Source organism: Petaurus breviceps, unplaced genomic scaffold (genome assembly GCF_028583685.1).
Source record: "Petaurus breviceps papuanus isolate PSGF00001 unplaced genomic scaffold, PetGlider_PUasm1.0 176, whole genome shotgun sequence".
In the NCBI taxonomy this organism is placed as follows: Eukaryota; Metazoa; Chordata; class Mammalia; order Diprotodontia; family Petauridae; genus Petaurus; species Petaurus breviceps.
In genome coordinates, this window is record NW_027185771.1 from 1,904,147 (window position 1) to 1,931,854 (window position 27,708).

General features: G+C 36.1%; 1 long non-coding RNA gene across 1 annotated transcript in view; it reads right to left on the bottom strand.

Annotated features, from left to right (window-relative positions):
- The window catches only part of LOC138159258 (uncharacterized), a 1,259,001-nt gene that overhangs the window by 846,469 nt on the left and 384,824 nt on the right, over positions 1-27,708 (bottom strand). The gene's annotated exons all lie outside the window — the stretch shown is intronic.

Here is a 27,708-nt window from a genome sequence, read left to right on the forward strand (position 1 = left end):
GAAACAATTATTAGGACAAAGGGATAGCCAAAGTAATAATTATCATTATTATAATTATTATTTTCCTACATAATAAACAACAATAATATCATTTGTATAGTACTTTAAGATTTGCAAAGAGCTTTACAAATATTATTTCATTATGTCCTCATGACAACCCTGAAAGGTATTATTTTCTTCATTTTACAAATGAGGAAACTGAGGCAGGGAAAGGTAAAGTGACCTGCCAAGAGTCACATAAGTAGGAAGTGAGGCTGGATTTGTACATCAACAAAAGAGATAAATGAAGATGAGAACTGAATAAAAGTCATTGGATTTATCAGTTAAGAAATTGTTTAACTTTGAAGAAATTTCACTAGAGAAACAAGGCAGGAAGCCAGAATGTAAGGGTTTGAAAAGTGCCTTGGTGGTTAAGAAGTCAAGGGAGTTAGAATAAATAACTTTTTCTAGAAGTTTGGCAGTAAAATGGGGGAATGTTATCAAATGAATGCATGAGGAATAGTAAGGCCAAATGAAGCAGGGTTTGTGTTTGTTTTTGTTTTAGGATTGAAGAAAACTAGATAAACAAATTGGTTTTCCCAAAGACACACAACTAATAAGTGAGAACTGAGATTTGAAACCAAATCTTCTGAGTCCAAATTCAGTGTTCTTTCTACCAGATCAGTGGTCTCTAAATGTGGGGATACATATCTCAGCCATTTGTCACATTTTGTTGATTCTATCTACATTACATCTCTTTTCCTTCTATAAGTTTATTGTACATAGCCCCTGATGGTTTTATGCCCTTATCACCAATCATCTGGATCATTAAAATGGCCCCCTTATTGGTCTCCTTGACTCAAGTCTTTCCCCACTCCAATACATTCTCCATTCAATCATTAAAGTCAAAAGTGATTTTCCTAAAGCACAGGTGTGACCGTGTCACCTTCATACTTCCATAATTTCCTGTGGTTTTCAATTGACTATAGGATCAAATATAAATTCCTTTGTTTGTCATGTAAAGCCCTTCTTGCATTCTATAATCCCACCAAATTGGCTACCTTGTTGTTTCTCACATTCACCCCAAAACATAATAAATATATCCAAACTTGAATAGCAAATCAAGGTAGGAGACCAGACATTAAGCAGAGCCACAAAGGGAAAGAGGAATGGATTTAGACAGAAAACTTTCTGTCGAGTTGAAATCAGAGACAATTCACTTCTACTGTTCTTTTTGCATTGTGTATGATGAATATCTACACACAGAGAACCATGACTCCTGCTGTTTTGTTCAATGACTGGTATGATCCATTATTTGATCGTTGTATTGTGTAGCTTTCAATAAAAAAGGAGAGAGACAGACAGACAGGGAGACAGAGAGAGAGAGAGAGAGAGAGAGAGAGAGAGAGGGGGGGAGAGAGAGAGAGAGAGAGAAATCTATCTGGCTAGCTACCTCCATTGATCAAATTAATGAAATAAATAATACTAATAAATTTACAAATCTGCTCCATCTCTTGATTATACATAGATATTTTTTGAAAATAATGACACATAGTCATATTGGTCTCACTCATTATTATTGTTACAATTAATAATAATAATGTAGCTAACATTTCAATAATCCTTTAAGGTTGGTAAAATACCTTGAAAATATAATCATATTTTATCTCCACAGCAACCTGAGAGATAGGTGCTATTAATCAATCAATAAATATTTATTAATCATCTACTGTATACCAGGCACTATGCTAAGCACTGGAATTATTATCTATTATTATATTCATTTTATAGACAAGAAAAACTGATGGCTGTGAAATAAGGTGATTTGTCCAGGGTCACATGGTTTGTAGGTATCAGGTGAAATCTGAACTTGGGTCTTCCAGATGCCAGGTCTAGTACTCTCTCCACTGATCTACCTAGCTACACTAAAATAATTTTTAAAATTAATAATAAAGTTTTAGTGAAAAAAGGGGCTTTGACTCTTTAATTAGTAGAATTTTTAAATGTAAAATTCTTATTGCATCTATGTCATCAGTTTAAATTTCTACTTTATAATGGAAATACTTTATTAGAACAATACTACATGTTTATGACAATAATAAATATGCGTATATGAGAGGGGCATACTCAATTTTTTTTCTGGACAAAGAGCAACAATGAAAGTTGTGGTGGCATTCACTTCCCTAGACCATGCTGCCTTCACAATTTATACTGAGAAATATCACTCTAGATTCTCATATTCACAAAGCTAGTCATTCCAAAGTTAGCCAAACCATGGATAACTATCATATGTTTTGAGTCCTCCAGAAAGAGAGAACTTTACATAATTTTTTTCCTCAATTCTATTACAATATTTTCAATCTGTCAAGAAATTGTTTCTTTCATCTAATCTAGATTTTTCACACTGTGCCTTGAGTTTAGTTCTTCTTACTGCTGTTGTCTTTAAAAATAGAGTAGTTGGCTTGAAGGAAGGGACAAATATAGTCTCTATTGATCAGGGAGGTGGCTTGAGTTCTTGCTGGAACTTTTGTTAGCCGAATAGTTAAATGAATTTTTAAAATTTTGGACACTAAAACAACAAGTCTTACATGTCATCAGCATATGGACTAACAAAATCCAACACAAAAATTCTTTGCTTTCCGTTCCCATAGTTCACAATAGAGGCATAAAAGCCACCTTTGAAAATAAGGAAACTTCCAGAACACCCTGATACATTGAAATCGAACTCAATGGAACAGGCTCTGCTCAATCAAACTTTAAAGTTCAAAGAAGGCCTATGGCAAGGGGCGAGAACACAAGAACATTGGCTTAATATTGTTCAAACCAAGAAAGCTCATGTAGATAACTCAACTGAATGAATCCATGAAACCTCTGGTCTGCCATGGAAATGTACTGATAATGGAGAGAAAATTTAATTCACTACTTCACTGCTCTCCTGACACCTGACTTACTTGGCCATCCTAACAGTCTATCGATTTCCATTGACAATTTGCTTAATTCTAAGGTGTATCTTGAAATAGACATTTTTCTGGTTTTCATTGGCTTCAACAGAAAAGTCTACTTTAAAATGTGGCATAGAATTAAGCAACTTTAAAAAAAATGAGTGGGGTGCTGGGAATCAAGTCTTCCTCTTCCCTTCAACCTGAAAGCTGCTAGTGAACACCTTCAAAATAACAAAACCATTCCCTACCTTTCCTGCCCATTACAAAAATATAGTTCAATGGCTTCTAATATATTCTTTGTCTTGATAAAACATCAATACTCTTTGCCTTATGTGATATTTACATGATTACAAAGTATCTCACCAACCATGTCCCCTCCTCATGTTGCCTCGAGCTGAATTTTGACTCTGACCAAATGAAACTATGATCTGCGTTACTTACCAGTCTGCATTTCAGCAAAATTGAACTATACTAAAGTTGATATTCTTCCAAACGTTTAAGCAGGTAGATGCAGTACATGTAGTACTAGACTTAGGAATACCTGAATTCAAATCCTGCCTCAGATATTTATCATTTGTATGACCCTGGGCAAGGCACATGGATTTAAGCCTCAATTTCCCCATCTATAAAATCATGATCATAAATAACACTTTCAGAGTTGTTGCAAATATCTAATTAGATAATATATAGAACTCTAATTCTGAGATGCCATTTCTTTATGAAAGTTTTCCTTGATCTTCTAAGTGACCAAGAAAATGCAATTATAGCTAAGGGTGGAGAAAGAAAATAAAAGCAGTTAGAATTAGATTGGGTTTAAGAAAAGAACCAAGAGCTAAATCAGAGCCTGATTTAGTAAAGAGTACAATATGGAATGAAGACAAGAGTATAAGGAGGAACAAGGTCACAGTCTGAACCGAGTTGATATTCCATGATTTCCCATAGTCAGTCAATCAACAATCATTTATTGAGTGTCTACATGTGCTAAGCACTGTGCTAAGAGCTAGAGATACAAAGAAAGGCAAAGAACATTCCCTAATTTCAAGGAGCTTATGGTCTAATGTGATAAAGAGTGTGGTATAGAGAAAGGGATAAATGAGCATCAGAGAGGAAAAAAATATCCCAGCCATCATGAGAAACAAAATGGAATACTTAGGGAGAAAAAAATGACTGGAAGAATTAATGCCTCAGAACCATCTATTGATGATGAACCTTAACCAAGAATCAAACACTCTAAAATTTAGAATGGGTCAAACAGGAAACAATAATTTCATGAGATCAACAAGAAATATTAATAATGAAATAAATTTCATCATATTCAAGGCAAAGAGAAATACAGCAAGCAACCAGAAAGAGACAAATCAGATGCCAAAGAACTCCAATTTTAAAAAATAACAATACATAATATATATGAGAAAAGAATGTGGAACACAATATGTCAAAAGAAAAATGCCTAGACATAGAATACAAGAATTGTACCTAGAATACAAGAATTGAGCTTGAGTATAAGGGAGTAAGGGGAGAAGATAAGAGTGGAAATTGGATTTTAAATTAAATAAATAATTTCCAACATTCCTGATTATAGAATCAGAGCTGAACAGAAGTAAAAAACAGATCTCTCATGACCATTTCTATGAAAAGGTTGAACACCAGTTATGTTCTGAATATGGGCTAATACATGCTCATGAATCTTGTGTTTTAAGCATTTCTTTTGTGGTGGAGGAAATAAATAACTGTCCAGAGGCAGATGATGGCACAATATATATAGCACTGTGCCTGGTAAAAAAAAAAAACCTGAATTAAAATCAGCCTCAGACATTTACCAGCTGTGTAACCCTGGGCAAGTCATTTAACTTCGTTTTGTCTTTTTTTCCTGAACTATTAAATGAGTTTAATAACACCTCTTTCTTCATGGTTGTTGTGAGGATCAAATGAGATAATATTTGTGAAAGCACTTAGTACAATGCCTAGCATAAATGCTTCTTCTCTCCCCTCTTATTCCTATACCCAATACTGTTGTAATGAAAAATCAGTGAGTTGAGACCATTAATCATTTTAAGTGGAGCTTTAATTGATGAGCTGGTGACTGCCAGGGGTCATATACCCAAATCAAGCAGCCCAGAGATACATATTCTCAGAGCCTTAAAAGACAAAAGCCACAACATAACTGTTACCATGGGGAAACCACAACTTGAGCAAGCAGGGAAAATACAGAAGCCAAAGGATAGTGTTGCTTAACGACTCATCAGTTACCCAAACAGTAAAAATCCCCTGACTGATTCCTAGGTAAGGGTGAGATACTGTGATGTTCTGCTTGGCAGGATTTTGTGGCAGGCTTGGACAGGCCTGACTTGGTGAATCTTTCTGGTGCAGTATGTCTGTTTTGTTGGTGAGCTTCCTAGGGGATTGGGAGTACAGGTGTTAGGCTGGTTTCTTAGGTGAGCTTGATAGGGAAGGGGGTTGGGGGAGAGTTCCCAAAAATGGTGGTTACAACAATACCTTCTACTTTATACATTTGGTAGTCTTTCCAGTAGAGACCTTTCTAATCCCTTTTGTGGAGATACTAGACATGTGTCGAACCTAAGCATTATTTCAGAGATTTATGGATGTCATCAAACTGGGGAAGGTAGCCAAAACAACTGAGTTACAGAGTCAGGATCTAAAAACATCTTGACAGACTCCAAGTATGAAGCTAAATATATTAAAAGGAAATTCAATAAGGATAGAGACTTTGAACACAAAAATCAACATCAGAAGAATAAGATAAGGAAGATGTGGCTAGACAGCAGTTGTTACAAAAAAAAAATCAGACTGTTTGTAGACTGCAAGCTACACATAGCTTGTATTCATAGATTTAGAGCTGGAAGGTACCTTAAGGGCCTCCTAGCGATCAATATGATCTTGGGCTGCAATGGAAGGTATTGCTTCCAAAATAATACAAGTAACAGTCCCTCTACACTAAACCCTAGTCAGATCACATCTGGTATCTTGAGTTCAATCCTGAGATTAAGAAAGACTTTGATAAGTTGAAGTGTCTAGTGATTGCAACCAGTATGGTGAAGGTCTTTGAGTTTATACCATATGAGTATCACTTGAAGAAATTAGGGTTTATCCTAGAGAAGAAAAGAGGAGGCAGAGAGAGACATGATATCTGTCTTTGTGTAATAGAAGGGCTGTCATGTTTAAGAAAGGTAAGAATTTTTCTGTTTGATCCTTGAGGGCAGAACTAATATCAATGAATGAGGCAGGAAAATAGACAGGTTTAGGCTCAATATTTTAAAAAATCCAAACAATTAGAGCTGTCCAAAGATACATGAGTTGCCTAAAGAAATAGTGAATACTCCCTCATTTGAAGGTTTCATGCAAAGGCTGAATAACCATTTTTTAAGTGGAATGCCTTATGTCTATGGGATTTGGCAAGATGACAATGGAGGTCCCTTGCAACTCTAGATGATAAAAAAACTAAGAGCTCTTCCTTAAAAAAGACAAGGCCCAATTCCTAACTTGATTAGGTATTGGAGAATAAAAAGGCTGATTTTTAATTGAAAAGTGGAAATTCAAAACAAATAACAAAGAATAAAAGACTTTTTATTGTATTTGTATGCAACAAAACAAAAAATCTGAAATTGATGAATGAATTCTTAAAAATATATATAATATATTGATTCACAGGACAAGAAATTAGAGTATTTAAATAAGCCAATCTCAGAAACATAATTTGAACAAACCTTTAAAGAACTCCAAGAGGAAAAGAAATGGCCCAAGTTTAGATGAATAGATAAGCAAATCATGCCAACCATTAAAAAAATTAACCTCTATATTACTCAAATTACTTACAAAAATATAAATTGAAGGTACCCAAACCAGGGAGAGATAAGGCAAAGAAAGAAAGTTATTGGAAACAATATCACTAATGAACTGCAATGCAAAAATAATGAAGAAAATATTAACAAAGAAACCATAGCAGTATATCCAAAATATTAAGCATCATATCCATATTAGATTTATATCAGGAATTTGGGTAGGTTCAAGGTTAGGAAGATTATAAATATAATAGATCACATTAATAAAAAATTTTAATTGCATAATTATATCAATTGATACTGAATTGTCTTCAATATAATAAAACATTTATGTTTAAAATACAAAAAAATGAATCTTTTTTGGTATGATATGCAGTATCTATCTAAAACAAGAGCTAACATCACTTTTAACAAAAAAAATTTTTTCCAATAGGATGATATAGTTTTAGGAAAACTAGGTAAACCAATAATACAAAAAAAAAAACATAGAAGTAATGAGTATAGGTAAAAGGGAGCCAAAATAATCTATATTTGAAGATAATATGAAGATTTACTTTTTAAATCCCCCAAATTCCCAGAGAATCCTAATTCTAAAAAATAGCAATAACTTCAGAAATTTTACAGGTTGTGAAATAAAACTACAAATTCATCAGATTTTCTTATTACTGACAATAATCAGAAAGAAAATGTAGAAAAAAAATAGTTCCTTTCAAAATAAATTTAAAATCTGGAAATTAACCTATCAAGACACACTCAAGATTTCTGGGAAAACTGCCACAAAGCATATTTTATAGAGCTAAAAGAAGGTTTAAATAATTGGGACAATAGTCACTCTTCATGGTTGGACTATAATACAAATTATGACATTACCTCATATATAGTTTAAGTGTTATACCAATCAAACTACTAAGGGATTACTTTATAGAACTAATAATAACAAAATCCATATAGAGGAGCAAAAGGACAAGAATTTCAAGGAAAATAATGGGAAGTAGGAATCAAAGGAGAATGACCTTATAAGATATATATTAGCTCTAGAATCGCTATAAAGAAGCAATCATCAAAACTATCTTAGACTAGTTAAAAAACACAGAAAGTTGATAGGTAAGCAAGACTCAAAAGCAACTGAAGATAGTTGTTACCTTGTGTTTGATGAATTCAAGAACAAAATCCATTGAAATTAGAATTCCATATTTCACAAGAACTTGAGGATGAAAAAGGAAGCATTGTGGCAGAAATAGTTTTATACCAATGCCTTATATAACATATGCAAGAACTTTAAAATGGATAAGTAACCATATATGAAAATGTACATGCTAAAAAAATATGGAAAGAACCACCTTTTAAATTTTTCTTTAGTGTAAGAATTATTTACCTAATGAATGATAAAAGTAATTATAAAAGTAAAAATTGAAATTTTGTATCATGTAAGATTTAAAGGTGTTTCCATGGACAAAATCAATGAAGCTTGATTAGTTTAAAAAAAAATCTCTGCAGCAAATAGCTTTAATAAAGATCTGATGTACAATGTATAGGAAGAATTTCCATAAGCATATAGGAACAAAAACCATTCCTCAAAGAATTGGGGGGAGGAGAAGTCCTAACAAAAGAAATATAGACAATCAACAACTACACCAAAAAGTCCAGATCGCTAAAAATAAGAGAAATACAAATTAAAATAACTAAGATTTTATTCTCATACCTATCAGTTTGGTAAATATGACCAAAGAAAAAATTAGCAAATATTATTTGGACTATTAGAACCTAGCCACATTAATGTATTGCTGGTAATTATACAGCTGTGAATTGATCTAACCAGCCCAGAAAATAATTTGGAATTACTTTTTTTAAGTCACATACACATAATATACATATATACATAAACACATACACACAGATATACATGTGTGCACATTACTGCTGTCCCAGAAATACTGCTAATAGGCCACAAAGGGTACAGGAGATCCCTTATGTTAAAAAAAATATTTTATAGTAGCACTTTTATGCTAGCAAAGAAGTAAATTCAAAGTGAATGCCCAAAAGTTGGGGAGTGGCCAAACAAATTTTATTACGTGCATGTAATAAACTACTTTTGCCTTATAAGAATCAATAAGCTAGGGAACACCTGTCATTCAGTTAACTAGCATTTATTAAAAATATATTATGTGGGGCAGCCAGGTAGCACAGTGAGTAAGAGCACTGGCCCCGGAGTTGGAATGACCTGGAATCAAATCTGGGCTCAGACACTTAGCACCCACCCAGAAACACCTGGCCGTGTAACCTTGAGCAAGCTACTTAACCCCAATTGCTTTTAAAAAAAAAGAAATATATATAATGTGCCAGGCACTGTACTAAGTGCTGAAACTAAAAAGAAAGACAAAAGACAGTCTGCTTCAAGGGGCTTACACTCCAATGAGTGAAGAGAACATGCAAACAACTCCACACAAAGAGGACATGCACAGAATAAATTAGAGATGATCAACCAGGGAAAAACACTAGCATTAAGAGGGATTGGAAAACCCTTTGTACAGAAGGTGGGACTAGTATGAATGGATTGGAACAAAGTAAGTACAACTGAGGGAATGATCCTTCCAGAAAAGAGTTAGAAAGTTCTGAAGATGACAAGCACTGACTAACATTGCATACACACAACAAGAAAATGAGCCTATCTTAACAAAAGGGAAATGATTGGTTACTGATGTGAGTCATTTTAGAACTAACTATATGGATGAACATTAAAGGAATGGATAAAAATGAGAAGATGCTGAATAGGATTACAGAAGTGCCAATCTAAACTGTTTAGATGCTAGTGACTCTAAAAAATTGGAAATAGGAAAAATAAAGACATCGGTCCTATGGCCATTTCTTATGGATATTTAAATGACAGAAAACAGATACCAGAGGGAAGCAGCGAATTGAACCCAGAGACCACCTGAGCTAGCAAATACTTGATCTCCTGGCCAAAAGTAGAGACGTGGTAGCCAAGGGAAACATCAGCACAGAATACAAGGTCATTGGTAAAATCTTAAAGAGAAAAAATGTGCTTTTCCAAGAATTTATCTCCCTATTACATGCCTAGCTTGAATTTAAAAATCAGAAGATCACTGAACAAAGTTATCTTATTACAAGATTTGGAAAAGCTGACCCAGTCCTGAGCTGGAGGATTCTTCACCTCCATCCAGCAATTCAATAACCTTGCACTTTTTCCTTTTCTAAGTCAGTGTATTTCTTCCTTTGGGAGTTCTTTGCTCTTTTTCTCCTTTTTTATCCCTTTGTACTAATTAGGATCAGGCTCTGGCCACAGTTAGACCATCAACAATACTACGTACCCTGAGATACATTTATTGGTTACTAATTTTCATTGTTGTGAAACTGATTTGATTTAGAAGAAAAATTAAAATGGTTTTGTAAAGAAAAAAAAGATAAAATGTTATTGTCTTTATTTAAAAATTTTGAAATTTATTTCAGAAACTTATGCAATCTTAACATAAGAACAAGAATTTCCTTGGCAAAGGAGAGCCTTTAAGGTTGCATTTTGCAGTGCTGAGTAATTTTGTTTTAATCTATGACAGACAGAGAAGGATCTTGCATTCTATGCACCTTTCATCCAATAATGGTAAAGATGTGATCTGTTATAAAATAAAATAAAATTGCTTGCAAAAGCCTTATTGCTCTCTTCTTATACTTTCAGCAAGGATACTCTCAATGCACATATAAATCATTCTCATAAAGACTTTATAAAGATGAGAAGGTAGGTCAATATAGGTAAATGTGCAGCAATTTCAGTGATGCCATGCTGTTACAAAATTTGATCTCTGCAGATGCTCAGGGGTGCTGGAACGTTGAAACTTGGACCACCACCCAAGAGAATCAAAGCCGCAGAGGATCAAAAAGTGAGACATATGGTGGGCACTTCAACATAGTTACAATTTCTAATGCATAAGAAGAGCTGCATGGTTTGCCACAAAGGAAATGGAAGAGAGAAAAAGAAGATGGGTTGATCAAGAAGCAACTGTGAAGGATGACGATAGCCTGAATTCCACAATGGTATCTATGAAACATGAAAAGATATATATCTATATCTATATATGTATCTATCTCTATCTAGACATCTCACTTCCGCCATTTTGGGTCAAACCATTATAGAAGGTGTAAGGGAGAAGAAAGAAAAGAATTACATAGGATGAAAAAATATGGATGGCTTATGAGCCACACTGATGCATGAATCAGTTGAAGGGCTGGATATGAGGGGCAGGCATTAAAATAAGGATGCCTATACAATGTGTAACTTAGTGCTGAAATCAGTGGCATGAGAATGACTTCAGGTGTGGGTTTTTAGAAGTACATTTAGACTCTTTAAGGTGAAGGTCCCTAAAGATCTTAAGAATGCATAGAGAGTGAATGTTAGAATTTGTAGAGGTCAGTACATTATGCTGAGACTTTAAACCCAGAGGATATTTGTGTGCCGGACTCTAGACCCAATCCCTACAGACCATTCTCAGAATTTTTATGGACTCTGGTAAACCTTGGATAGATTTTAAATCAGTGACATCAAGTTCTGAGCTGCTGTGATTTGTAGAAGGAATAGAAAACACACAGGGAGAAGCCAGAGCTTAGAAAATGCTTGAGATCATCAAAATGCATGTTTTTTAAGGTCAGGGATTTTTTTTGGTCTTTGTATCCCCACAACTTTAACACAGGACCTGACACACAGTAGATGTTTAATGAATGTTTGTTGAATGAATGAATGGATGGTGAATGTGTCCCCTCTTTAGGAAATAAAGTGCCCAAGTAGATGTTGAGGGCTTATTACTTTTCTGACTCATTGCTTCTACCCAGATGGAACCTAGGAATTTCAGCATCTGGTATTCCCAAGGGTAGACAACAGTTCCCCTTAAAAGTATTCTGCCTAACAAAGCTCAAAATACAGAACACTTTTATTTACAAAATCAAGGACACAGGAAAGACTTTCATATGAAACCCATATAGGGTCAAAAGATTCCTTAGTGTTTCTTACCACCTCAGAATATTATACAGTATTTATTATTTAGTGGACCACACTGAGTGACAGGCCACCCAGCGTGACAAGAAACAGAATTTACTCTACTATGTTGATATTCCTTCTAAGGTACCTCTGTGACACATTGTTCCTTCACCAACACCTCTTTTCTTTATTTGCTGCTTTCTATTAGTTCTCTACCATCACTGCAACAGATATCCTTTACTACTGCCATATGCTATGGGTCCTCTCAGCCTCACCACTGTTGCTGCCCTCTACAGCCCTAACTGGTCCTCTTTCAAAAAATGTAGCTCAGATCTGATTGGTTTTCCTGTGGACAGAGAAAATTTTGGAAGTTGGGGGTTTATTTATTACACTATAAAAGTCAAAGGCAATTATTGCTCTCTCCAAAAACATATGCTATTGTAGTAAATTCCCATCATTACCTCTTCTCTTGTTGGCCCTAATCAACTCAACAAAATAAGTCAACTCATTAATAAAGGAAAAGTGGAGAAGGTAACTCAAGGGATTTAGGGAAAGAGAAGAAAAGTGTGATGTGGGCTTTAACTGCCAAACAGAGAAACTTTCTGTTTTATCCTGGAGGCAATAGGGAGTGACTGTAGATCACTGACTAGCTGGGATGTGTCAAGAGGGTGAGATACAGTCTGCTTTAGGGTTTGTGCTCATTGTTCTCTGAAGAAACCATGACCAGAGTAGATCAAGAGGTGACTACACCGAAGGCACAGGTGAAGGAGACTCAATTAGTGATAGGTTGAGAAAGATACATAGTGTTGTAGGTTTCTTGTTCACCTGAACTGAGGAAGCAAAAGACTGAGGGATTGGTGAGGCTGAGCTAAGAATATAGGTCCATCTGTGATGGAATTCATCTTGCTGAGCTTATTAGAGAACTAGGGAAGCCACCAGCAGTTGCTTTGGGGATTTGGGTCTTCTCAAGCTCATAGGCTCTACCTCTGAGGGAATTTTGGTGGTGGGTGCTGGAGCATCTCTGACATCAGGAATCAAATGGGCAGGGGCCAGGAGCACATGGGGATGTGACTTAGTAACAACCAGGAAATAGAAATGATTAACTGGTGTAAGAGTACAGATTGGGAATGGGGCAAGGAGCAATGAATGCCCTCCCACGGGATCTCCCAGAGAGCAGATTGCCCAATGTGTTTGTGTAGGAAAAACCTCTACACAGATGGTCTGAGATAATGAAAAAAGCAATAGAAGACCAAGATTAAAATCTTTCTTCTACACATATTCTTTTTTTTTTTTTTGCTTTTTGGAGGGCAGTTGGGGTTAAGTTACTTCCCCAAGGTCACATGGCTAGTTTTTGTGTTAAGTGTCTGAGGCCGGATTTGAACTCAGTTCCTCCTGACTCCAGGGCCAGTGCTCTATTCACTGTACCACCTAGCCGCCCCATACACATATTCTTTATGCAAACTTTAGGATACAAAGTCATCACCATACTAAGAAATTCCCTGTGCATCCATGTGCATGAAAATTCTCATGTAATAACTGTTACTAAAAAAAGTTCACCTTTATTTTCTAGGTTTCCACTTCCAGGGACTCCAGTGGCTTCCAATGGTGGTGGTCCACAACAGATTTGAGTTGACACAGATTTGATCAAAGGACATGGACTGCAACATGTTACCAATGATATTTTACACATAAGAAGTCTAATAAGAAAGCATAAAGGATATACACAACCATAAATGGAGGCTGATCACTCCTAGATAACACATGGATAACCCCTTTTGTATTTTGTCTTCCCCATTAGAATGTAAGCTCCTTGAGGTCAGGGACAATTTTTCTTTTTGTTTGTATTTGTATTCTCAGAGTTTAGCACAGTGCCTGCCCCATATGAAGCATTTACTAGCTGCTTATTGACCACCTTGTTTACTCAAATGCTTTGCTCATATCCATAGAATGTTCAAAGGACCAGAGGCAGACCTCTAGAAGGTTAGAGATATTCTCTATGGAGGATTTGTGTGAAGATATGGACATGATGCCATCAGTTGAGGAAGTATGGATGCATTGCCATCTGCACTGGCAGAGAGAATGTTCTCATCAAGATGACAAGTTCACTGAGTGTCACAGTGCAGCTATATTTCATGTTGACCTTATTTGGAAATCATCATGCTTTCAGTACAAAATTCCTTCTCTTAAAATTATAAATTTTCAGTGTTGTAAGGGACCTCAGAGTTACCTTCTCCACTTTTCCTTTATCTATAAGTTGACTTATTTTGTTGAGTTAATTAGGGCCAGCAAGAGGAGAAGAAGTAATTATGGGGATTCACTACAATAGCATATGTTTTTGGAGAGATGGCCTCAGAGGCCATCCAGAATAATCAATCTCTGAACAATTATCCCCTCTATCTCTCCTTAGCTCAAAGACTTCAAGGGATGGTGTGGGGGGAGAGGGAAGGATAGAGGTGGGAGAAACTCTGTACCTCCTAAAGAGGCCCAGGAGAAAGGTATTAGTCACAACTATCCTGTTACAGACACCAGTGTTACCACTGAACCTTCCCAAGCCAAAGTCCAAGGGGAGCAGGGACAGGAATAGTCATCATAACCATAGAAATAACAAAACAGATCCTGAGACAAATATCATTGTCTCCTTGAACAATGGGGGCAGCTGGGTTCCCTAGGCCTTACCTCTTAGTAAGGTCTCTGTTGACCCTGAAACCTGACCTTCCCTAAACTCTGACCTTTTTATTTTATTCCAGTGATTAGTATTTCCTTTTTTTTCCTAAAAGAGGATGCTTAGTCCTGATCTTATGTGAATTTCATTCAGTTATCTCATCCAATTTTCCAGTGGGCAGGTGCCTGAAGCATTAATATTCCATTTGGCGGTTAATGCCTTTGTCAGTCACAGTCATAAAGATGATATCAGAATTGCCCACCATCTCACTCTGAAATATTTCTCCTTGGATCAAGCAAGAATGGAAGGCAGCAGAGGCAAGTTACTTGAGTCAGGTTGTGCTGCTAATGCTGTCCTACTCTGTTTTGAGGGTCTGTAAATAGTTCTGTATTCCTCAGGTCTGCCAGCCAAACACTTGTCACCAAGAGCAGAAGTCCACACACATACACATATATGTCCCCCATATTTTAAAATGTGTTGAAAACCAGATGTAGATACTGGAAATAATGCATTTCTATCAAAGGAGATTTTGTTATGGGCTGAAGTTTAATAGTAAGCATAATGATAATAATAAAACTTCATAGAGTTTTTAAAAGTTTGTCAAACTCCTTATAAATGTTGTTTCATTTGAGCCTTGTAGCAACCCCAAGAGGCAGATACCATATGCAATATCCCCATTTTACAGATGAAAAAACTGAGACTGAGACTTGCCCAGGGTCACATGCCTTATAAGTGTCTAAATTCATGTCTTCTTGACTACAAATTCCATGCTCTATCCACTGCACTACCTAGCTTCCCGTTAACTGGTTGGAGCTTTTTAAATTGAGGGGTTAAACCTTTAAATTTCATACTTCTGCCACTTTGACTGAATCAACAGGATGAGGGAGGGTAGGTGGTATATGCTGTCCAGGTATGTTGCTCACCAGGAAGCTCTTAATGATATCATGTAAGATGGGAGAAAGCTCAGATCAGCATTCACAGCACAGTAAGACTAAAGCTGCCCCTGAGGGAAACCAGAATTTTAAAAAAAGCCTCCTGACCAGCCAAACCAAGCTGATTTGTACATAAAAATATTGGCATTCAAAGACAGAATCAACATTTGATTCTGATTTGCCACATTTGATTTTGATTCAAACTTAAAAAAAAACACAAACTCAAGCAAACTTTGGATTCAGGTTGATTAGAAGCAAAACACAAAGGGAAAGACTAGATCTGTCCGTCAGTTTTCATCAGGGGTAAAAAGTTCTGCAAGAGATCTTCTTTTTCATTTAATCCAGGCAATAAAATGCCATAAGAATGAGGCTTCCTATCTAGAACAGTATCATGATTTTACTTTCAAACAGGTTCCCAGAGCCCTGAGGAGCTAGTGATGTTTTTTTAGATATTACTGAATTATTCAAACAAATTATTTATGCAATTTATGCAAATTATTTACATATAATTGCTTGTAGTTTATAAACACAACTTTCTACAAATTATAATCAAAATTAATTCATCCAAAGCATTTATTAAGATTTTACTTTGAGCCTGGCACTGTGCTAAATTCTAGGATTCCAAAGAAAGCCAAAAACATGGTCCTTTACCCTCAAGGAACTTAAATTCCAATGAGAATAACTAGGTGCATACAAGGTATACAGTGAGTGCAATTGTTACCCCCATTTTACAGCTAAGATACCAAAAGTCAAAGTGATTTTCATAGTCACTGAAACTAGTCTATGATAGAGTGGGATTCAAGCCAAAGTATTCTGATGGCAAATCTAGTACATATTTCACTACATCCTGTTACATGACTACTTTCCTGTCAGATTCCAGCCATCTTTTAGGCACACAGAAATAACATTCTTCCAGAAAATTCAATTCTGAAATGGTATCTGAAATGGATTTGGATTTTTCTTTTTGTAACTTGTAAGATTCATTTTTATATCATTCCTAGAGATTTATATCCAGCTCCTGATAAATTGATGACATTCACTTTGTCTTATGTGATTTCTTAGTGGTTACATGTGCAGAGGTGTGTGTGCACACAAATCCATTATATTCCTTATTAGAAGGTAAATTCTAAGCTAGTGCTTGAGAAACACAAAGCTCTAAGCTATTGGGGCAAGAACTCATAATTCAACAAAAACTACTGGGAAACTGAAGTTTGGCAGAAACCAGACATGGATCTCATACTATATACCAAGACAAGCTCAAAATGGGTATATGATTTGTATATAAAGGGTGATATCATAAACAAATTAGGGGAATATGGGGAAAATACTTGTTAGATCTATGGATAAGGAGAGAGTTCATGACCAAATAAGAGATAGAGTGTATCACAGGAGGAAAAATGGATAATTTTGACTATATTAAATTTAAAAAGGTTTTGTACAAACAAAACTAATGCAGTCAAATAAGAAAGAAAGCAGGAAATGGGTAGAACATTTTACAGAAAGTTTCTCTGATAAAGGTATCATTTCTCAAATATACAGGGAATGAAAAAAAATTGTAAAAGCGCCATTCTCCAATTAATAACTGGTCAAAAATATGAACAGGTAGTTTTCAGAAGAAGAAATCAAAGTTATCTATTGTCACACGAAAAAATGCTCTAACTCATTAATAATTAGAGAAGTGCAAGTATTTGAAGTATCACCTCTTACCTATCTAATTGATAAACATGAAAGAAAAGGTAATACAAATTACCAGAATACAAATACTGGAGGGAATGTGGGAAAATAGGTACACTAATGCACTGTTGGTGAAATTGCTAACTGATCCAACTATCCTGGGAAACCATTTGGAACTATGCCCAAAGGGCTATAAAACTATGCATACCCTTTGACTCAGCAATACCACTACTAGGTCTGTACCCCAAAGAGATCAAAAGAAAAGAAAAGGGATCTATATGTACGAAAATATAGCAGCTCTTTTTATGGCGGCAAAGTCTTGGAAATTGAGATGCCCATCAATTGGGGGATGGCTGTACAAGTTGTGGTATATGATTGTGGTGGAATATTCAAATACTATAAGAAATGACAGGCAGGATGCTTTCAGAAAAACATAGAAAATCTTATATGAACTAATGCAAAGTGAAGTAAGAAGTAGGAGAACAATGTACACAGTAATAGCAATAATATAACAATGATGATCAACAGTGAAAGACTTAGATACTCTGATCGATACAATGATCCACAATTCCGAAGCATTCATGATGAAAAATGTCCGCCTCCAAAGAGAGAACTGATGAACTCTGAGTGCAGATTGAAGCACTTTTTAAAAAACTTTGTTTCTCTTGCTTTTTTTTTCCTTCACAACATGGCTAATGTGAAAATATGTTTTGCATGACTTAATATTTATAATGAGTATCATATTTCTTGCCTTCTCAATTGGTGGGTAACGGGGAGGAGATGGGAGAGAAATTGAAAATAAAATTTAAAAAAAGAATTAAGTTCCTTGTGAATAGGGATTATTTCATTCAGTATAAGTGTATCGTAGCAGAGAGCTTGGCACACAGTAATCACCTAATCAATGCTTTGTTGAATGATCTATAAATTAATAGTTCTTTCCTCAAAAATGGTCTTGATGTTTACTTATGTAGTTAATAATGCAAACTTTCAAATATATCTTTCTTACCTTTTTCCTTCATGTAGTATCTCTTATTCAATTGTTTATATGTGCTAACATAGAAAGATGGATAGATAGGTAGATAGATAGATTGATAGATGGATACATAGATAGACAGATGTATATGTATATACACATACATACATATTACATTATATATTAATATAATACATAGGTAACAAAACCACTCACTTTTCTACTTCTAAAATTCAAAAAAGTTGCATATCAAAAGATTTAAAATCAATTCATTATTACAATGTCAAAACTCTGAATGGCACAACTCAAAACACAAGACTAGCTAAGGCTACAAGCTAGAACTTCAGAAACATCATCATTAAGGTAGATCTTTTAGCTTATGTTCATCATATTGTTAAAATAACCCACTCATAAGTATACCTGACAGATAACCTCTTAGAAAATGCAAAGGAAGCTAATTAATTTTGTTGCATCAAAAAAAAAAAGATTATCACAAGGTTTGACCTGTTATTCATTCCAAGTTGCTTCTTTTGTAGGCATTCCCTTGGTGTTCTTATATCTTATGTCAAAGTTATACGAAAGACAAAAATATATCTGAGTCGTATTTTCTTTACACTGCCTGTCCCCCATACCAGGATTGGACTCCCTCTTTCTTCCTACCCCAAGAATTCCTTTGAATTCCCTCAAAGTTCAGCCCAAATGTCTCTTCTTTCTTGATACTTTTCCTGAACCCCATCAGTTGCCAATTTCTTGCTCCCCACCCTTAAAAAATATCCCCTTGTATTTAATTTTGCGTATATTTTCTATGTACCTATTGTAGGTACATTCTGTTTCCCTAGATATAATGTAAGGTCCTTAACAGCAGAAGCTGTCTAATTATATTTTGTATTTGAAGTACCTAGCACAGTATTTTACACATAGGAGACACTACATAAATGCTGACTAAAGGAAATAACACATAAGGGTTGCTTCAAACTGGGAAACTTCAATGACAATGGGCAAAACTTTTACTCTCCTAAAGAAAGCCTGTGATGATGAATGAGGTACAAATGATAGTGTTTGCAACACCAGGCAGAGCTGAAGAATTATTAGAACCTAGATCTAGAGCTAAAAGGTCCCTCAGAGACCAAGAAGTTCAACTCTCATTTTATAAATGGGGAAACTGGGAGCCAGGGAGGTTAAGAGACTCACTGGCAAGAGGAATGGTGCCCCAGGGCCCTCCTCTGATGCAGAGGGCAGGCTTCCAGTCTGAGAGTTAGTCAAGAAGCATCATTTAAGCACTTACCATGTGCCCTGCCCTCAAGGGGAAAGCCAAAAGAAAGTAAAGAAAGAAAAACAGCTCCTGCCCTCAAGGGGAAAGACATATAACATACATACAAAAACATACAAATAACTAGGTATACACAAGAGATGATAGATAGGCAGATAAATAGATAGCAGATAGATAGATACATAGAAAGATAGATAGATAGACAGACAGACAGACAGATGGATGGATGGATGGGCAGATGGATAGATAGATTTATGGATAGATGGATGGATAGATGGCAATATGAAAGGGACAGGTATGCATCAGGTGATGCCTTCTGTTAAAGATAGGATTTGAGCTGAGCCTTTTAGGAAGCCAGGAAAACGAGGTGGACAGGCAGCACATTCTTATTAGAGGGGACAGCCAAGGCAAAGGCAGGACGATGGGAGATGAAGTGTCATATTTGAGAAATAATGAGGAGGAAGATGGAATTGGATCACAGAGTTTGTGGAGACAATGACCAGCCTTGTAAGAGGTGTTCATCCTGTAGCAACAACCCTAAAGAACTCTCTGGTTACCCTCTCCTGTGGGAGAAATGACCCCTACCATGAAAGTGTCATCACCAACCCTTTTTTTTAACTTCCACCCTCTCCAAAATAATTGAATTTGCCCAGACACCTTTTCAGTTAATAGTTAAGGCTCTATTCCCATGTTACAAAGTCAAAGCAAAGAAGGGGAATGTTTATCATTTTTTATGTTCTTCCTGGTACCAGGAATATGTGACCAGAAGGATCTGAATCCTCAAAAGTCCTATCTATCTATTCATTTATTTATTTGTTTGTTTATCTATGTATTTATATATATATATATACATATATAAGCAAAAGTCCAATTTAAACCCCATTTAATCAGCCCTCTGAAAAGGATCAAACCCAAGTTTAAATTTGAAAACGAGAAATAACATGATGGTACTTCCTGCCCCATGCAGCTCCCATTACTTATTGCTTATAATAATATGGAGATAAAGACTTGTTGTTTGTGTGTGAAGTTGGTTTTCCAACAAATTCTGGGATTCTTCCCACCCCAACCCCCACTTAACAGCATTTAATTTTTTCCAACAACATGTGAAGATAGTTTTCGATATTCATTTTTATAAGATTTCGAGTTCCAAATTTTTTCTCCATTCCCCCCTCTTCTCTCCCCTCACCAAGAGAAGGAGCAGTCTGATATAGTTTATACATACACAATCATGTCAAGACATATTTCCACATTAGTCACATTGCGAAAGAAGAATCAGAAGGGAAAAAACACAAAAAAGGAAAAAACAGTATTCTTTGATCTGTATTCAGACTCCACTGTTCTTTCTCTGGATGTGGATAGTATTTTCCATCATGGGTCTTTTATAATTGTGTTGGATCATTGTATCACTGAGAAGAGCTAAGTTCATCATAGTTGGTCACTGTACAATGTTGCTGTTACTGTGTACAATGTTCTCCTGGTTCTTCTCACTTCACTCAGCATCCTATATGAAAGTCTTTCCAAGTTTTTCTGAAGTCCACCGGCTCATCATTTCTTGTGCAACAATAGTATTCCATTATATTCATATACCACAACTTGTTCAGCCATTCCCCAATTAATGGGCATCCCCTCAATTTCCAATTCTTTGTCCCCACAAAAAGAGCTGCTATAAATGTTTTTGTACATGTGGGTCCTTCTCCCTTCTTTTATCTCTTTGGAATATAGACCTAGTAGTGGTATTGCTAGATCAAAAGGTATGCACGGTTTGATTGTCCTTAGAGCACAGTTCCGAATTGCTCCCCAAAATGGTTGGATCAGTTCACAACTCCACCAATAACGCATTAGTGTTTCAATTTTCCTACATCTTCTCTAACATTTATCATTTTCCTTTTCTGTCATATTAGCCAATTTTATAGGTGTGAGGTGGTACCTCAGAGTTGCTTTAATTTGCATTCCTCTAATCAATAGTGATTTAGAGCATTTTTCCCCATGACTATAGATAGCTTTAATTTCTTCATTTGAAAACTGCCTGTTTGTATCCCTTGACCATTCACCAATTTGGGAATGACATATTATTATAAATTCAACTCAGTTCTCTATATTTGAGAAATGAGACCTTTATCAGAAAAGCTGACTAAAATTTATTTTCCAGTTTTCTGCTTTCCTTCTAATCTTGGTTTCATTAGTTTTGTTTGTACAAAACCCTTTTAACTTTAATGTAATCAAAATTATCCATTTTGCATTGCATAATGTTCTCTGTATCTTGTTTGGTGATAAATTCTTCCCTTCTCCATAAATCTGACAGGTAAACTATTCTTTGCTCTCCTAATTTATGGTATCACCATTTATATTTAAGTCATGTATCCATTTTGACTTTATCTTAGTATATGGTGTGAGATGTTGGTCTATGCCTAGTTTCTGCCATACTGTTTTCCAGTTTTCCCAGCAAATTTTTGTCAAACAGTGAGTTCTTTTCTAGAAGCTGAAGTCTTTGGGTTTATCAAATAGTAGACTACTATAGTCATGCACTAGTATGTCTTGTGTACCTAACCTATTCCAATGATCCACCACTTTTTTTCTTAGCCAATATGAAATGGTTTAGATAATTGCTGTTTTTAAATATAGTTTAAATTTGGTATGGTTAGGCCACCTTCCTTTTCATTTTTTTTTTATTGATTCCCTTGATATTCTTGACCTTTTGTTCTTCCAGATAAATTTTGCTATTATTTTTTCTAGCCCTATAAAATGATTTTTGGTAGTTTGATTGGTATGGCACTGAATAAGTAAATTAATTAATTAAAGTAGAATTATCATTTTTATTGGACTCAGCCTACCCATGAGCAATTGATATTTTTCCAATTGTTTAGATCTGACTTTATCTGTGAGAAAAGTGTTTTATAATCATGTTCATGTAGTTCTTGGATTTGCCTTGGCAGGTAGACTCCCAAATATTTTATATTGTCTACAGCTATTTAAATGGAATTTCTCTTTCTATCTCTTGCTCTTGGGATTTGTTGGTAATATATAGAAATGCTGATGACTCGTGTGGGTTTATTTTATATCCTGTGACTTTGATAAAGTTTTTAATTATTTCAAGTAGGATTTTTTTAGTTGATTCTCTAGGGTTCTCTAAGGATACCAACATATCATGATAGTTTTGTTTTGCCATTGCCTATTCTAATTCCTTCAATTTCTTTTCCTTCTCTTATTGCTAAAGCTAACATTTCTAGTAGGACACTCAATAACAGTAGTTATATGGGCATCCTTGTTTCACTCTTGATCTTATTGAGAAAGCTTCCAGCTTTTCCCCATTATATATAATGCTTGCTGATGGCTTTAGAGAGATACTACTTATCATTTTAAGGAAAACTCAATCAATTCCTATGCTCTCTAGTGTTTTTAATAGGAATGAATACCGTATTTTATTAAAAGCTTTTTCTGAATCTATTGAGATAATCATACGATTTCTGTTAGTTTTGTTATTGATATGCTGATATGTTATTATTATGCTGATAGTTTTCCTAATACTGAACCAGCCCTGTATTCTTGGTATAAATTTGACCTGGTCATGTTATATTATCCTCATGATAAATTGCTGTAATCTCTTTCTAATATTTTATTTAAAAAATTTGCTATCAACATTCATTAGGAAAATTGGTCTATAATTTTCTTTCTCTGTTTTGGCTTTTCTTGGCTTAGTTATCAGCACCATATTTGTGTCATAAAAGGAATTTGGTAGGACTCCTTCTTCATCTATTTTTCCAAATAGTTTATTTAACATTGAAATTATTTGTTCTTTAAATGTTCTATAAATTGGATTCTCAAGTTCTCTTGAATTATAGAATTTATTAGGGTAAAGGGAAAACAGGAAACCAATGAGACAAGACATTTAATCATGCCCAAATTGGAAAAGAGAGGTGGATAAAGACATGAAAGCCCAAAGAAAGAAAGTTTCAGCTTACATTCATTCTCTGTTCTCTTCTAGTCTCCACCATTTGCTTTTTCACACAAGTGGAAACAATTTCTCTCTAAGGACTCTTCATGCAAGGGGGAAAAAGCATCCTGGAATATTGTGTTCACTTATGGGCAGTATGATTTAAGAAAGACATTGATAAGTTGGACAGCATTCAAGGAAGGCCAGCCAGGATGGTAAAGGGCCTCAAATCTAAGACATATGATGACCAATGGAAAGAAATGGGACTGGGAAACCTTGAGAAGAGAAGATTCAGGGAGAATATCATGACTGTCTTCAAATACTTAGGATCATAGAATAATAGATTTAGATCTGGCAAGAACCATGTAGATCATTTAGTCCAACCCCCTCTAGTCCAACATACAGATGAGGATAGTGAATAGAGCACTGGCCCTGGAGTGAGAAGGACCTAAGTTCAAATCTGCCTCAAACACTTGACATAGCTGTGTGACCTTGGGCAAGTCACTTAACCCCAACTGCCTTGCCTTCCCCCCTCAAAAAAAAGAACAAACAGATGAGGAAGCTGAGGCCTAGAGAAGTCTAATTATAATGTAGTCCACTATAAATAACAAAAACATCTATATTGGACTCCAGTGTCAGAAAAAAATTTTAAGGAAAATAAGTATATAATCACCATATCAATGGTGGTGCCAGTCAGAATATTGAGGCCACTCAGTAATCAATTGAGATTATCTCAAATACTCAATTGAGATTAGTCTCAATTCCACTTTTTTTCTGTGGCTATTGGAAATCACACTTCATTAATTATATCCTCTCTGGACCATGTGCCTGTGTTGTAATCAAAAACAGTTCTAAGACAATAATAAAAATGTTATTATTACTATAACCAAATTTTGTTGCTTCTGCTGTTTGTCCTTTGTTCTAAGAGGACCGTGACATCAGGAAGGTGGTGCCATGACATGCAACTGAATTGGATTTAAGAGAGGCAGGGCTGTGCAAGGTCAGCAGTCTCACTTTCTTCTCTGGAGCCATCTGGGCCCAGCAGCCAGATATGGAACAGGACAACCGGAGATGGCCCAGGATACAGTGAGGATTCTTGGCCTTTTCAAGCTAAGATCTTTCACAGGGTTCAGTTTGACTGAGGCAGTGCCCATTCAGTGATTAAGGCTTAATCAAACAAGGCAAAGAATGGACTCTTTAAAAAAATAGACCTGGGAGTGGAAGACCCTCAGAGTTTGCCAAGTTTGTCAAGCACCTTGAAAACATTGCTTCATTGAGCCTTGTGACAACCCTAAGAGGTAGGTACCCGATGTAATAACCCCATTTTACAAATAGGGAAACTAAGGCTAAGAGAGGTCAAGTAACTTTTCCAGGATCACTTAGCTAGTTAGTGACTGAGGAAGGATTTTTTTTTTTAAGCAATCGGAGTTAAGTAACTTGCTCAAGGTTACACGGCCAGGTGTTTCTGGGTGGGTACTAAGTGTCAGAGCCTGGATTCAATCCCCAGGTCATCCCGACACTGGAGCCAGTGCTCTTACTCCCTGTGCTACCTGGCTGCCCCCTGAGGAAGTATTTTAAACCAGGTCTTCCTGAAACCAGGTCCACTGCACCGACCTGTTGCCTTGAGGATATTGTGTGATTGGTGCTACTGTTGACTGAAGCATTGGGAATTAATATCTGGTGTGCAGAGATCAGATAATCTGGGTCCCATTCCCCACCAGTACATCTATTTCTATGAAGTCACCCTCTCTCTGAAGTCAAGTCATTAACTTACTAAAAGCAAGGGAAAGATAATTAGGGAGCAGCTAGTGGCCCTGGAGTCAGGAGGAGCTGAATTCAAATCCGGCCTCAGACACTTAAAAAAACTAGCCATGTGACCTTGGGCAAGTCACTTAACCCCAGTTGCCCTCCAAAAAGCAATAAAAAATTTTATTAAAAGAAAAAGATAATTAGTTGAGTCTTTTCATTAGTAGACCTATTAAGTAGATTATTAAGTTCTAAATAACTTCTGGTTTTCTATGGAAAAAAAACTCTTTTTTTGAGTGTGAGGAAATTGGGCAAAGCAGGAATCTGGTTGGGTTCAGACATAAGGAGTTTCTGACACTTCCTGGCTCTGTGATACTGGACAGATCAACTCAGGCAGAGATAAGTTGGCTGGTGGAGGGAGTTCCCTACCAGGATATAGTCACAGAGCCTTCTCTTATCCCTGGGATAAGTAAGGTTGATTAAAACTTATTTTCCTAGATCTGTTGGAACCAACACTGTACTTATGAGATACTTTTTTGGGTCACACCTTAAACCCAATTTACTCTGGATCTCATGGATTGGACAATAGGTCCCTGTCCTGCCCAAGCACCAATTTTAACTTTTTGGCCCTCCAGACTCAGAGTCAATGTACATAGTAATTGTTTCTCTTTTGGCCAGCAACCTGAAGGTCTTACCCTCCTAGTATGATTTTTTTTTAATTAAAGGGGGCATTCCTTGACACACTTCTTAAAGAGGGCTATTCACTGAATGGGCATTGCTTCACTCAAAGTGAGAACTTATAGAAACCTTAGCTTAAAAAGGAGGAGGTCTCCCTACTTTGTTCTGGGCCATCTCCAGTGGTCCTGATCAATATCTGGCCATTGAATCTAGATGGCTCTGGAGGAGAAAGTGAGGCTTTGCACAGCCCTCCCTCTCTCAAATCAAATTCAATTGCAAGTCATAGCATCATCTCCCTAATGTCATGGTCTTCTTCAATAACAAAAGACAAACCACCAGCCTGTAAGGTATTGAAGGTGCCCGAGAGATCATATGATGACCAAAAACACCTCCCAAAAAACCCATATTTATAGTGTGTCCGTGGTACCTGGGCCATGAACATCAATCAGCTTTTATTCTTTCTTTTCTTTGCTAGTTACCAAGTCACTCAGTCAGTTTTCCTTTGTTTTCTGTGATGTTCTGAGACAGAATGTCTTCAACACAAATATAAATCACTCTATGAATGTCCATTGCCAAAGTTATAAAACACTGTCCATTGAGCCCCATCTTATACAATTTAGTGTTATTTTAGTTGTTGGTCGAAGGAAAAATCATCCATCTTGATCTATGATGTTATCAACGTAGGGAACCCCTGTTGTAGAAATTTTCTCTACCAATACAGAACTATAACACAACTATTAATTGTTGTCCTAGAGACTAGCTGGGGGATCACTGGGAGGTTGAGTGACCTGCCCATGGTCATAAACCTAGTATATATCAGAGAGCTAGGATCTGAACCCAGCCCTTCCTGACCCCAAGACTAAGCCTCTACACACAACTCTTTATTGCTTTTCAGTGGATTATAGTTGGCACTTTTTTAAAGACTAAATCTTCCCACTTCCCCAGGCTAGAAGTGTAAGGACTACTTATGACATGATCCCATTTCTGATCAGCAATGGCAGCTTTGACCTGGTCTGTTTCTAACCTGGACTGGTTTGCTTCTCTTTAGGCAACCTGGTGGTTGTCTGCTCCTAGAAGCTCACCATCTTGATGTCAAACAGTGCCTACACCTGATTGGCTTAGCTTACTACTGCTCAGAAATCCCCGACTCAAGAGAGGCTGCTGCCTTGTCAATAACTGGGACTAGAGGCATGCACCACTACACCCAGTGGTTGGTATATTTATTACATATTCTGGAGTATATTCCATGCCCTATATATTCTTATGTGAGCTAAATTAATTGGGATCCTGCCCTTTGGGTTAAATTCAATACAAGTAGCAATCACTTCTGCTTTATTTTCAAAACCTCCCAAAATATTTTCTTTTCAAGATGATACTTTAATAGAACTATTACAATTGAGGGACACATCTTATGAGAGAACACCCCCAGATATAAAATCTCTGTTTTACAATTCTCTTTCTTAGCCAAGGAAAAGAGATGTGCCAAAAATGAGTGCAACTCTTCAGCACTAACCATCTGTCACAAGGCTGAACAAGTTTGCCACCCTTTTCAGGGAGAACGAAAGGACAATAGAAGATCTCTTTGCTGCAATTTTCATTCCTTAGTCTTTTACTGAAGAACCCAATCAGTTTGATTAGCATTTACCCAATCTGTCTAAAATACAAAAGGCTTCAACTTTTAACACTTTAGTCCCACAAGAAGTGTTCAATGTGTTATCAATTATACAAGTTCTCCCCACACACACACACACCTTTTACTTCTGTTATTAGTTCTTATTAAGATATATCTAATTTATATTTGTCAGGAGCTAAGAATGGAAAGGAAGATCCTGAATTACAACTTTTTCAGGGAAAAGTTAAATGCCATCTGGTAACAACAATATAGAATTGCCATCATGGGCAGCCTTTTCACACAGCCAAGTTTGACAACTTACAAATTTGGGTGTATTTTCTTCATTATCAGGTACACAAAAGGGAGAAGAAGATGGGACAGAGAATCTCTCTACATGCAGACATCTTGCTGGTTGGGTAAGGATACGAGGCTAAGTAATTTATCCTGAAATATCTCCTTTGAAATGCAACCAAAAAGAGAGAGAGAGGTGGCCTTTAAAAACAGATTTTACTGACCCAGGGAGAG